Source organism: Cyprinodon tularosa, unplaced genomic scaffold (assembly GCF_016077235.1).
Source record: "Cyprinodon tularosa strain WSP-4 unplaced genomic scaffold, ASM1607723v1 ctg367, whole genome shotgun sequence".
In the NCBI taxonomy this organism is placed as follows: Eukaryota; Metazoa; Chordata; class Actinopteri; order Cyprinodontiformes; family Cyprinodontidae; genus Cyprinodon; species Cyprinodon tularosa.
The window spans coordinates 652,529-667,384 of NW_024039082.1; positions in this window are offsets into that span (position 1 = coordinate 652,529).

Genomic DNA, 14,856 nt, shown 5'->3' on the forward strand with positions numbered 1-14,856 from the left:
TTGATGAGGATGTCGGAGTTGCAGCAGCTGCTGTCTGCATCACAAACAACAGCGACTTCCCTGCCCTCCTCAAAGTTGAGCTCGCTGTCAGAATGACGGCGCGCACTGATACGAACAGAGAGAAAATAGGACCAAGTGATAACGACGTATGACTTTTTCCACTACAATGTTTTTGGGATGCAAAAATATCACTCTTTTGAACACATAATGTTTTGGGAAGAGAAACGTTTTATTTTGCTGGGTCTAGCAAACCTGCCGGACTACTTTCGGCTTGACCAAAGCTGGACGAGAACTCTGCTCACAGGATGCTGCCAGGGGTAAGTCAGTGTGATTGCATGACACTGGTGATGGGGATGCCATACAGATTCATGTCAAAAATCCCGAACTATCCCTTTAAGCAAAAGTGGACTTAAAGTGAGATGACCAAGGAGGACACCATTTAAAAAAAAATTAAAAGTCGAAAGACATGAATTTTCCAAACTGCATGATTAAAAACCTTGCAGCAAGAAGGTTGCGGGTTCGATTACCGGCCTTGGGGCTTTCTGCATGGAGTTTGCATGTTTTCTGGGTTCCTCCTACAGTCCAAAAACATGACTGTTAACTGTTGTCTCTAACTGTCTTTAGGTGTGTGCATGCATTGTTGTTTGTCTCTGTGTTGCCCTGCGACAGGCTGGTGACCTGTCCAGGGTGTTCCCTGTCTCTTGCCCATAGACTAATAGAGAAAGGCACCAGCCCCACCACTAGAGAAGATGGATGGATCAAGATAAGAACATTGTCCGTACTGTGATACATGGAGGAGGCTCTAGCATGCTCTGTGGTTGCTTTGCTTCAAATCTCTCCAGGATACAATCAAATCTCAAGAGTATCAAGGGATTCTGGAGAGAACTATGCTCCCCAATGTCAAAAAGCTTCGTCTCAGTCACAGATCATAAGTCTTACTACAGAATAATGACCAAAAAACACACAGTTAAAACACCCAGGAATTAGTAAGAGGAAATCTATTCTATAGTGGCGTTCTATGAGCTCTGATCCAAATCCTATTGAGCATCTTTGAAAGGAGCTGAAAGATGCCATCTGGAAAAAAGGCAGCCTTCAAACTTGAGACAACTGGTGCAGTTTGCTCATGAGGAGTGGGCCAAAATCAACAAGGAGTTGGCCAAAATATAAGATTAGAGGAGCAGAAGTCTCATTGACAATTACATGAATTGAATGATTTGCAGTGGAGTAGCTGCCTCAAAAGGTTGTGCAACAAAATATAAGTCTGATCTTATTGTATTATTTTCAAAGAATATTTTTTTGTTTATCAGGTTCAAGTCGTTTCTGTGATCATTGTGGGTTTTTCTTTTAATAAATGAGGGTAACACATACTTTTGTCCATGTGTGTATCTGTTAACTAAGAACTAAATTCCAGTTCATTTAAGTTAATCTGCATTTTCTTTAGTTAAAAAAAAATCTTAAAAATTTTTTTTTCCATTTCTTTTGGGTATTTTTGCTGACACTGGTCAAATCTGATTTGATCCAGGCCTGGTTGGATTTAATTCAGAGGGTTCTGCTATGGATTTACTAGCATACCCAACATATGGTTGAAGTGATGATTTATTTCTTAATTTAAAGACACTAAAGACAAGGGCGTAGGTTTGATTTAAACTTTGGTAGGGACACTATTGGTCTGATGTCATTGGCCCAATGCAAAAATATGCATGCTTGTTTTTTTATGCTTGATGGGAAAATCAGGGTGTATTTCATTTAAAGAGAAAAGCAGCATTTCTTGCTACATTTACACAAATTTTATAGGCACTACACACACTAGGTGCTGTTTATCAATGACTGAAGCTTAAGTGGTTCTGATTAGGGGTGTAAATAATAATCGTTTTGTATCGATGCATCGATCCAAAAGCCGACGATCCGATGCATCGACACGTCCGCAAGATACTCGATTAATGTTTTTTTTTTTCCCTCCGGTCTATTTTTATCCATTTGCTCCTGGGCGTAATTCTTCCTCCCGTGCTGCGGTGGCGCTAAACCTATTTTCCCCTCCTACCGCGCTTCCTGGTTATACTCTTACAGCAGTTTGTTGCAGCAAGCTTCACACAGACATTTTTAAATTATGCTCAGTATTGAAGCGTGGTCTGGGCTACACGCTGTGGGTCTAGATACGGCCGAGGCGATGAGGAAGTGGGGGCGAGTTTAGTCCGACGACGGAGGGACAATGGGGCAAAAAGAGCGGAGATTCAGCTGGAAAAAGGCTCCCAGCGTTCTCGCGCACCTCGCTCTTCTAGCGGGTCAAACTTCACGAGTTGTTTTCCGCAATTTCGGTCATAAAAACAAAACTAGCCGGCCTCCTGTCTGGTGCACTGTTTGCGGTCAGCTACAATCTGGGAGAGGTGCAGCGGAGCGTCTCTCAAGGGGCGGTGACGTCAACACTCTGGAGCCTTCTTCTTCTTCTTTTTTTTAATGGCGGTTGGCAAACAACTTATAGCTGCATTACCGCCACCTTCCAGAATGGAGTATGGACCAGACAAACTATTATATTCTCCCTAAAATACCCGTTCTTCTTAGAAAATTAAAAATACCCCCAAAAACTACATCCCCAGATGACCTTTGAAACAATTCCCTTATATGTAGTTTATTTTTATTCCTGTCTAACTCTCTACACAACATCTCTCTTTCCTGAGTATATTTATTACATTCTAAAAAAATATGTTGGACAGTTTCTCTGGAGCCGAGGTATTGCATTGAACTCATTACACTGATATTGTGAAGTATTTTTGCAGTATTTTTTGATGCAACTTTTCTACTTCTGTTATTTGCTGTTGTTTCTAAAGAAAATGCATAATGATATTACAGCTTTCATTGATTTATTTCAAACTTGAAACTTTGTTTAGCCTGTAAGGTGTAAAAAAAAATAAAAATAAATAATAATAAAAAAAAAATTAACCGATTAATCGAATCGAATCGAATCGAATCGTGGTGTATTCTTAAGTATCGAAAATAATCGAATCGTTGGATCAGGAAATCGATACTGAATCGAATCGCCATGATGGATGTGATTTACACCCCTAGTTCTGATGAATGAGGAATTAGGACTTTTTTCCACTTTGAAAAGGTTTGCATTTGAAATTACCAGCGACTTAGGCAGTTGGTAAATCTGTGCCTATTCAACAGAATATAGTCTAAATATGTCTGTTATATTTGGATTTATACTTTTTTTGTATTTTGAAGATATAGAATTGTGCAGAGGTAAATAGAGGTAAAACCCGCTCTTTTAAATGTTCTCTTTGTATCATGAAACAAAGCGAAATATTAGATTCAAGGGGCGCCAAATAAATGCATTGTATTTACATGTGCCCTGGAACTAGAAGAGGAACTGACACTGAGCATTTCATATATTAACCTCACTTTACAATTATTGAAATAATGTCAACAAATTTAGTAATCAGTTAATCGTTAACTGGAGTATAGAGACTCTAAAACATGTCTTAAGCTCACACAGCGACCCACTTAGAGCAGGAATTATACTAATATTGAAATTTTAGATAAAACATTTTTTTCGTCTGTCAATATTCTGCATCCAAAACTCCTCTACTGCTGCAACAATGTTGTAATGTAAATTATAAACAAGTTATTCACATGTAATTGTTGCCAGGGACAAGTAGGTCGGTCCAAAATTTTGATAGGGACATGTCCCTATGGTCCCTATGCAAACCTACGCCAATGCGTGTAACTTCGCTTTTGACAGAACTCCATTTCAGCGTTTTCCAGTTCTGCAACTGTTAAAGAAAAACTCTGGTCACATTCAGAATACAAACTTTTTATGCATAACCCTGACCCAATTAATTACCTATCAATTATTGGGTAAGATTGTAAGTGTGAACTCTATTTTTGCAGAAAAAGGGGCCAATAAATCTGATTCATCTTAGACTGACCGTCTAAAAAAACAAACAGCTGGACATGTGTTTTCTCTTACATTTCTGGTTAAAAAAAGAAGTAATCCTGAATTGTGTATCTATCTGACCAATGCTATATTTTTGTTAGTTTTATATTCCTTTGCAGGCCTGCTAGCCCACTTCTAAAAAAGGAGGAAACTGACTTTGATGGATGTGTGACATTATAAATTGTTCATTGTGTGCTTCAGAGCTGGAGCATGAATTCATCTTTTAAATTCTAAAATAATTGTAATCAACTCTTAGACATAACTCAGGCTCATATAATAATTTTTTTATTTAATAAATCATTTTTGTATTTATGTTCAGTTTTTTTACACAAAGGACAAATTTAAATAACTCATAGAATGTTTACTTTCTTTGGCTCCGCCCATTTGACAGTTGAAATGGAATGTTCAGCAGAAACTAACTGACCTCAGAGCTGATGACATCACAAGGAATAATCAGACGGAATAGATAGCAGGCATATTTCTGTTCCAGACATTCTCCAGCCTTTGTTCGAGACAGACCTCTTTTCACAGAGCTTGTTCGTCTTAGCTGACATCAGCGAGATATTTATCCCACATTTTACTGCTTTTCAGTTAGAAAAGAAAATTTGTTGTAAGTTAGAGATGGAGCACCAACAGATTGTTAGTGAACAGAAAGCCTTTGAAGACAAACTTTCATGGTTAGAAATTGTTGACCTGAACAGCGAAGTCGACTACAATGCAATTATTTTCCCCATGAGTCATGAAGAGGAAACTTTGACTGAATCTGCAACCAAGGGGCAAGAAAATACTTCAACTGGCCTTGATATTTCCCCCTCAATGGAAGCCCAGCAGGAAACATCTTTACCTGGTAAAGTTAAGAAGTTTCCTTCAGTTGAAGCCCAGCAGGAAACATCTCTACCTGCTAAAGTTAAGAAGTTTCCTTCAGCTGAAGCCCAGCAGGAAACATCTCTACCTGCTAAAATTAAGAAGTTTCCTTCAGTTGAAGCCCAGCAGGAAACATCTCTACCTGCTAAAGTTAAGAAGTTTCCTTCAGCTGAAGCCCAGCAGGAAACATCTCTACCTGCTAAAATTAAGAAGTTTCCTTCAGTTGAAGCCCAGCAGGAAACATCTCTACCTTCTAAAGTTAAGAAGTTTCCTACAGCTGAAGCCCAGCAGGAAACATCTCTACCTGCTAAAGTTAAGAAGTTTCCTTCAGCTGAAGCCCAGCAGGAAACATCTCTACCTTCTAAAGTTAAGAAGTTTCCTTCAGTTGAAGCCCAGCAGGAAACATCTCTACCTTCTAAAGTTAAGAAGTTTCCTTCAGTTGAAGCCCAGCAAGAAACATCTCTACCTGCTAAAGTTAAGAAGTTTCCTTCAGTTGAAGCCCGGCAGGAAACATCTCTACCTTCTAAAGTTAAGAGGTTTCCTTCAGTTGAAGCCCGCCAGGAAACATCTCTACCTGCTAAAGTTAAGAAGTTTCCTTCAGTTGAAGCCAAGCAGGAAACATCTCTACCTGCTAAAGTTAAGAAGTTTCCTTCAGTTGAAGCCCAGCAGGAAACATCTCTACCTGCTAAAGTTAAGAAGTTTCCTTCAGTTGACGCCCAGCAGGAAACATCTCTACCTGCTAAAGTTAAGAAGTTTCCTTCAGTTGAAGCCCAGCAGGAAACATCTCTACCTGCTAAAGTTGAGAATGTTCCTTCGGTTGAAGCCCAGCAGGAAAAATCTCTACCTGCTAAAGTTGAGAATGTTCCTTTGGTTGAAGCCAAGCCAGGACCATCTCAGATTGTTAAATTTGATTATTCTGGTTTTCTCAAAGCTCTTTCTGAATCATCTGTAACAAGCCTTTTACCAAAATCAAATCCTGCTGACCCCAAAACTTTCAACTCAACAGTAAACCAACAACCATGTAACCCTCATCCAGCTTACTATCCCCTGCCTTTGACCACAAAGGCTCCAATGCCACATCACTCATACCACCAGCCAATGCCTCTCCAACCCCAAAACCAAAGCACACAAGCCTCCTCTGAGCCTGAAACCCCTCGCTCTCAACGCGCTATCAGGAGGTGTAGACGGAACCAAAATGCCTCAACTCTGACGGCACACAACCCAATGTACATCGAGCAGGCTACAAGTCATATCAACAATCTCATGGAGCAGGTGGATGACCTAAAAAAGCAGCTTAAAAATAAAACAGATGTTCTTGATGAGGAGAGAAAACAAAGGATCACAATTCAAGTTCAATGCACAGCCTACCTGCAAAAGATCAAAGAACTTGAAGAAATGTTAGAAAATGAACGTAGCATGAAAGTGAAATGTGAACAGAAAGAGAAAGAACAGGAGAAAGCAGTAGATTTGGAGGTCCTTAATGAGCTGAATTTCCTGAAGAAGCAAGCTGAAAAAAATATATTGAATGGTGAAAAACTGTCAGCAGCTTTGATAGAGGAACGGCAGCTTAGACTGAAATGTGAGGACCAGCTTAAAACTTACCATGAACTTCATACTAAATTCGAGGAACAGCAGGAATTAGTAAAGAAACTGCAGGATCACATTGTAAATCTAACTTTGGAGTTGAACCTTGGTTCAAAAGTGGATTATCACAAAGTTTCGACCAAAAAAGACTCCTCTAAGCAAGCAGAAGTCAACATGCCGTCACAGATCCCAACACCATCAGAGGTCTCCAGACCTTCACAGATCCCAACACCATCAGAGGTCTCCAGACCTTCATCAGAGGTCTCCTATGAGGGGCCGTTTAGGACAGAAACTATTTTTCCTCTCACGTACACCAATAAAACCATGCACACACCTCAGTAGACACACACACACTCTCAAAAAAAAACTATGTTTTCCTCTCAAACACACTACTATGACATGCACACATCACAGTAGAAACACTCACACACTCTCAAAAAAACTGTTTTCCTCTCAAACACACTACTATGACATGCACACATCACAGTAGAAACACTCACACACAATCACAAAACTAAAATTGTCTTATGTGTGTGTGTGCACTAATACTAGACTGTATGAGAGGGCATAAGTGTGTGTGTGTGCACTAATACTAGACTGTATGAGAGGGCATAAGTGTGTGTGTGTGCACTAATACTAGACTGTATGAGAGGGCATAAGTCTGTGTGTGTGCACTAATACTAGACTAAATGAGAGGATATACATATGTTTGTGTGTGTGCGCATATGTGTGTGTGGGTGTGAACTAATACTAGACTGAATGAGAGGCTATACATATGTGTGTGTGTGTGTGTGCGCGCGCGCGCGCGCGTGTGTGTATGTGACTGATATCGTAGCAGACTGAATGAGAGGCTTGTACTTGTGTGTGAGAGTTCAACCTGTCACGGAAGAGGCGGGGCAAATTGGCTAGCGCATGCGTGGAACCCAAACTGAGCAATATTATGTAAAACGGGGTGGGCAATAGGGGGCAGCACACAAGCCAGTTACCTGCTGAGCCAACAATAATGAGCTTCCGAGAAGAAGACGTAGCATGGCTGATACAAAACCTGAAAATTATAGACCAATTGCATTAACCTCAAATATTTGTAAAATAATGGAGAAAATGAATTTTGAAAGCATGATTTATTATATAGAATCTAATGGATATTTATCAAAATATCAAAGTGGTTTTAGGAGGGGTAGGAATACTATGGATGCAGTTTTGAGTTTGGAATTTGAAATCAGAAAAGCTCAAATTAGTAAAGAAAGTATTGTAGCAGTGTTTTTTGATATTGAAAAGGCAAATGATATGTTGTGGAAAGAAGGTTTATCAATAAAAATGTTAAAGATGGAAATTACTGGTAGGATGTATTGGTGGATCAAAGATTTTCAAACTGAAAGACAAATATAAGTTCAAATAGGTAAATATCATTCTGAGAAATATATTGCTGAAAATGGTACTCCACAGGGAAGTATAATAAGTCCTTTATTATTTTCGGTAATGATAGATGATGTATTTCAAAATATAGATAATGGAATGGGTTTTTCTCTTTTTACTGATGATGGAGCAATGTGGAAGAGAGGTAGGAATTTGGAATTTATTACTAAAAAGATGCAACAAGCAATTGTTTAAGTTGAAGAATGGTCATTAAAATGGGGATTTAAATTCTCAGTGGATAAGACTAAAACAATGTTCTTTTCAAGGAAGAAAATTAATGATCGTAAATTAAAATTATATAATCAAGAAATAGAAAGAGTGAAGCAATTAAAATTTTTAGGGGTTTGGTTTGACGAAAGAATAACATGGAATATACACATTCAAAAAATTTTAGACAAATGCAAGAAAGTAATAAATATTATGAGATGCTTAATTGGTAGGGAGTGGGGAGCAGATAGAGTAGCACTAAAGAATATATATACAGGATTAATTCGATCGGTGATAGACTATAGTATTGTGTATAATTCAGCAGCAGAGACAAATCTTGAAAACTGGATCGGATTCAATATCAAGCATTGCGATTATGTACAGGAGCAATTAAAACTACTCCAACAGCAGCATTGTTAGTAGAAATGGGAGAAATGCCACTTGCATTTAGAAGAGAGCAATTAACATTAAACTATTGGGCTAATTTAAAAGGTCATAGAAATGATCACCCAACTCTGCAAGTAATAAAACCCTGTTGGGAAAAAGAAGTAAAAGATATTAGAAGTTTTGGTTGGACTGTGCAAGAAAAAATAACAGAATTCAAAATAGATCAGATTAGTATAAGCCAAACAGTTCCATTATCAGTTATACAACCATGGATAATTACAGATGCTAGGGTAGATTTTACTTTGTTGGAAAGAAGAAAGGATAAGGAATTCATATTAAACTCATATATAGTACAGGATTATATTAATCATTATTATTAGTATGTAAATTTATACAGATACCTCTAAAAATATAACAAATCAAATAGGAGTAGCCTTTATCGTACCAGAATTTAATGTTAAAATTAGGAAAAGGATAAGTGATGGACTTTCAGTTTATACGGGAGAAATGATTGCAATATTATTAGCTGTTCAATAGGTGGAAGAAGTTAAGCCATTAAGATCAGTCATATGTTCAGATTCTAGTTCATCTTTAATTAGTTTGCAGTATAGTCACTCAGAAAGCAGGCCAGATATTTTAATAGAAATTCAACAGACACTATATAGAATAAATATGATGGGTTTAGTTATAAATTTTGTATGGAAGCTCATTATTGTTAACCTGACAACAGCCAGATGCATGTCTCGCTCCGCCCAGCTCCACGCACATACATCTGGGAACCCGCTCATTGAAAGTGATTTCCCCAACCGAATTTATGGTCTGTCCAATCAGGACGCAGGGTGGGTGTGTCCTGGAGTGGAGAAGCGACTATTGCCTATTGCCCACCCCGTTTTACATAATATTGCTCAGTTTGGGTTCCACGCATGCGCTAGCCAATTTGCCCCGCCTCTTCCGTGACAGGTTGAACTCTCACACACAAGTACAAGCCTCTCATTCAGTCTGCTACGATATCAGTCACATACACACACGCGCGCGCACACACACACACATGTATAGCCTCTCATTCAGTCTAGTATTAGTTCACACCCACACACACACACACACACACATATGCGCACACGCACAAACATATGTATATCCTCTCATTTAGTCTAGTATTAGTTCACACACACACACTTATGCCCTCTCATACAGTCTAGTATTAGTGCACACACACACACTTATGCCCTCTCATACAGTCTAGTATTAGTGCACACACACACACTTATGCCCTCTCATACAGTCTAGTATTAGTGCACACACACAGACTTATGCCCTCTCATACAGTCTAGTATTAGTTCACACACACACACTTATGCCCTCTCATACAGTCTAGTATTAGTGCACACACACACACTTATGCCCTCTCATACAGTCTAGTATTAGTGCACACACACACATAAGACATGTATTCAATTTTAGTTTTGTGATTGTGTGTGAGTGTTTCTACTGTGATGTGTGCATGTCATAGTAGTGTGTTTGAGAGGAAAACAGTTTTTTTGAGAGTGTGTGAGTGTTTCTACTGTGATGTGTGCATGTCATAGTAGTGTGTTTGAGAGGAAAACAGTTTTTTTGAGAGTGTGTGAGTGTTTCTACTGTGATGTGTGCATGTCATAGTAGTGTGTTTGAGAGGAAAACAGTTTTTTTGAGAGTGTGTGAGTGTTTCTACTGTGATGTGTGCATGTCATAGTAGTGTGTTTGAGAGGAAAACATAGTTTTTTTTGAGAGTGTGTGTGTGTCTACTGAGGTGTGTGCATGGTTTTATTGGTGTACGTGAGAGGAAAAATAGTTTCTGTCCTAAACGGCCCCTCATAGTCTCCAGACCTTCTCAGATCCCAACACCATCAGAGGTCTCCAAGCCATCAGAGATCTCAACATCAGTGGTCTCCAAGCCGTCAGAGACCTCAACTTCAGAGGTCTCCAAGCCGTCAGAGACCTCAACTTCAGAGGTCTCCAAGCCGTCAGAGACCTCAACTTCAGAGGTCTCCAGGCCGTCACAGATGTCAACCACTTCAACCATCCCCATGAACACAGAGGGGTCTCCACAAACAGAATACAATGGATGCAGGCGTCCTCATACAGATGGCGGCTCACAGAGACACAGAAAACAGTATAATAATAAAGGCTTCCATGCAAACACAGGTACTCAGCCAAATGCAGGATATTCAAATAGAAGATTTCCCCCACATGGAAGTTCCCAAGGAAACCAAGGCTTTTATGAAAATCAGGGACGATACCCAAACCAGGGCCAACATGCAAACCCGGGCCCACACCCAAACCATGGTCGTTATACAAACCCAGGTCAGTACACAAACCCAGGCCATCACCCACATCCAACCCAGTATGGAAACCCAGGTTCATACCAGAACCCAGGACCTTATATGAACCCTGGCCCCTACCCACGTCCAACCCAGTATGGATATCCAGGTTCATACCCAAACCCAGGACCTTATACAAACCCAGGCCCCTACCCACATCCAACCCAGTATGGAAACCCAGGTCCATACCTGAACCGAAGACCTAACATGAACCAGGGCCCCCACCCACATCCAGCAACATATGGAAACCCAGGTCATCCCCGAAATACGAACTTCCATACAAACAGAAGATTTTAAACTCAAAGAGGCCCCGAAAGACTCAAGCAGGCATCATTACAAGAAGAAAAAACAAGAAAATTAAAAAGAAAAATTAAGATGCTTAAAAAAAAAAAAAAAATCCCCCCCAAAAAAAGGAAAAAAATATTTTCAAAACAAAAAAATTAATAAAATAAAATATACATTAAAAAAACAAAACCAAAAGCACAAAAAAAAAAAAAAAAAAAAAAAAAAAAATATATATATATATATATATATATATATATATATATATATATATATATATATATATATATATATATATATATATATATATATACAGTATATATATATATATATATATATATATATACAGTATATATATATATATATATAGATATACAGTATATATATATATATATATATATATACAGTATATATATATATATATATACAGTATATATATATATATATATATATATATATATATATATATATATATATATAAATAAAAAAGCAGACTAGCGTGGGTTCTCTCCGGGTGCTCCGGCTTTCCCCACTGTCCATAAACTTGACGATTAGGTTAATCGGTTTCTATAGAGTGGATTTTGGTTTGAATGCATTGCTGTTTCCCTTTTTTTGCTCAGTCATGGACTACGGGCCTGTCCAAGGTGTACTTTGCTTCCTGCCCAGTAACTAATGTTAGAAAGTAAAAAGACTTAACAAAAAACAACTAAGACTAAAAATAAAACAACTAAAGGATAACTGGAAAGAAACAAAACAACAGTGAGGAGGGTAAGGGAAAGAGGAAATAAAAAATGTGCAAAATAAAGAAAAAGATAAAAAATGAAGCATCCAATCAAATTAAAAACAGCAGAAATGAATGTTGTGCAACTTTAACATATTTATTGCCCATGGTAAATATGTTGAGTTTATTAACAAAAATCTTTCAGCTCCATTTCAGAAATATTTCACTTGAAAACCTCTCATTATACCATGATGATAAGATACTATGTAGAAAGACGAAGAAAAAACATGGCTGAAAACCAAAATCAATGAGATGTTGCAAAGATATCACAGCTTAGCATGGATTTTATGTTTGAGAACCAAAGTTTCATCTAAAAGAATTTGGAATATGCTTAAATTAACGTCTATCTAATTTAGAGCACTTGGACTGTTTTCTAACCAAATCACAATGCAAATTAGCCTCGTGAGACCATCCTGATCTCGCGAGCTTTCAAGGTTTCACTCGCAGATCAGTCTGGCTACTTTCCGTTAAAGAAAATTGGAGCAGTTCACCAAACGAACGTCCAATGAGCGTTGGCTTTGAGGCGGGTTGAGGTGTGACGCAACGAGAAGCGTGACAGTTCAGTCTAAAGAACATGGCGGCTTCAGCAGATGAAACTAGCGTTAGCGTGGCTATCGAGCAAGTTTTATCGGAATTACAGAGTATTTCTTCACTGAAAGAAGAGCAAAACACTGCTCTGGAGCAGCAAGAGTAGCCTGGCTTGTGGTTGTGTTTTTGTCGTCCAGTGTTGCCAACTCCTCAGTAAGGAAAGTAGCTATTGGCTGTGCTATAAGTCGCTAAATGACGTCATTGCCTAATTTGCATAATATATATATATATATATATATATATATATATATATATATATATATATATATATATATATATATATATATATATATATATATATATATATATATATATATTAGGGCTGCAACTAACGATTATTTTAAAAATCGATGACTCGGCCAATTATTTTTTTCATTAATCGATGAATCGGACAAAAATTTTTTTTCATATTAACCTCTTTATTCCAAACTAAACATTTTAGACAGAAAAAAACAAGCACACAAGTACAGGTTGCTCATTAACTGTACTGGTGCAATATGAAAAATAAATGTTTGTGTTAAAACTACGCAAACTTACATTAGAAATTTAGCTGTTAATCTGGCGACTTTTTACGGTGTCACTGGCGGCTTTTGGAAACTCTTACGTGAAAGCATGTATCGTTCCTACTCTGCCGTGGGGGCGACTGCAATTTATGGAAGTAAAGCAGAATAAAATCCAGCAAGATCAGTAATATGTCAATTAATTATATGCCACATTTCCATGTAAACATTTCCAATGCCCATGCATCATATCTTAATATGATGCATGGGCATTGGTTCCCAATGTCCAAAAGTGTTATTATGGTTTATGACACGATAGGAATAATGACAACAACTCGGCTCCCCTTTGGAGCTATAGTTGAAATCCTCTTTTAATGCCATGCCTATCAGGAACTTCTCTTGATTGTAACTTCTGGAAGTTTAAAACCTATTGAAAACCGTTAAGCATAAAATTTCACCAGTAAAATTTTTTCCACCATAGACATGTTAGACATCATTGGAAAGCTTAGATTGATCCACAACTCAATAACCAAGTTCATTTTATGGACACAGCAAGCACCAAAGCACAATTAACACTGATATACCAGCATGTGAAAATGTAAACCTGACAAAGCAACCACAACTACATACCTTTGAAGGCATCCATAAGCCGTTTTGTAAATCCTATCTTCAATTATTTATACTCCACTCATCCATACGGGTCCACTGATTAAAAGTAATCCAGCATATTCCTAATAGAAATATTCCATGAAGAGAAAATTGCCCATAACCTTCAGTAATTGACACCAGGCTCGGCTGGATCGAAGCGTGCGGCCCCAAGCTGAGTGACACTATTTTTTTGAAGTTTGGACGCTGATTTAGTTTTACTACAATTCAGCTCAGAAAAGGCAAAGGGGCTTATTTTAGCTTGAAAAGCGGCATTTTTTTTACTATTTTTTAAATAATAATCTTTTGTGTTTCTCTCTTCCACCACCAGAAGGCGCCTGGCTCCGGTTCGCCTTCTCACGCACCTGCAAGCCTTTACCTCATCACCGGACTAATCTTACGCTGCTGGTTGCCACTACTTCGACGCCAGAGTGTTTGCCAGTTTGGGGTACTCTAGCCAAGCCTTGTTTTATTCTGAGTCTAGTCTGAGTTTTACATTTTGAGTTTAGTCAAGCTGAGATCTCATAGAGTTTTACTGAGCGCTTGTTTCTCCCTGAGACTAAACCTTGTTTGTTCTTTGCCTTTCGGCAGGACGCCTTCCTGCAAACTGGACCCTTTTGGACCGCCTCCTCCCAAGTGGGATCAACTGAGCCTTACACTGAGCGACGGATTCAAAACAGGAGGTTTGGATCCAGCCACCTTTGAGCACGCTGAGAACTCTCTCTGAGTAAGGAAGTCATCTTCACCACGACCCGTTCAAGTACCACAGGAAAACTGAGTTGCAACCAGCGGCTACATCATTAAACTCCGTCCGAGTTCAGGGTAAACCCTGTTCCGCCTTCCATCGAATCAAACATTCTCTGGAAGACCATCACACAGACTGAAGTCTAAGTGTCTCTACTTCTCTGGAAACGTGAGTGGCAACAAATCCTCTCCTTCTAGATTGAAAACTCCAATTTCCCACTGAGCCTGAATCTAACAGCCTGTCTCCCCTTCGTCTTCCAGTTTCCGGCTGAGCAGAGTTCGGAGGAACCTTCAATATACCCTTCAATAAAACCCGTTGAACTTTTATATTGTGTCTCTCTGTTTTGCTTAATTGCATGTGGGTCCGAGCCTTAGAAAGAATCATGACAAGATTCTACATTTTGTTATATACAGTGATTCTGAAAAGAAGCGGAAAATAATTACCTCATAAATATTTTGTGGCCATCAAAATGCTTCAGTGTTAGTCTATGGGTGAAATAGTAAAACAAAGCATTGTAGAAGCATTTGGCACATTTGGAGAGGTTTGGAGACGCGGGTGACACCAAA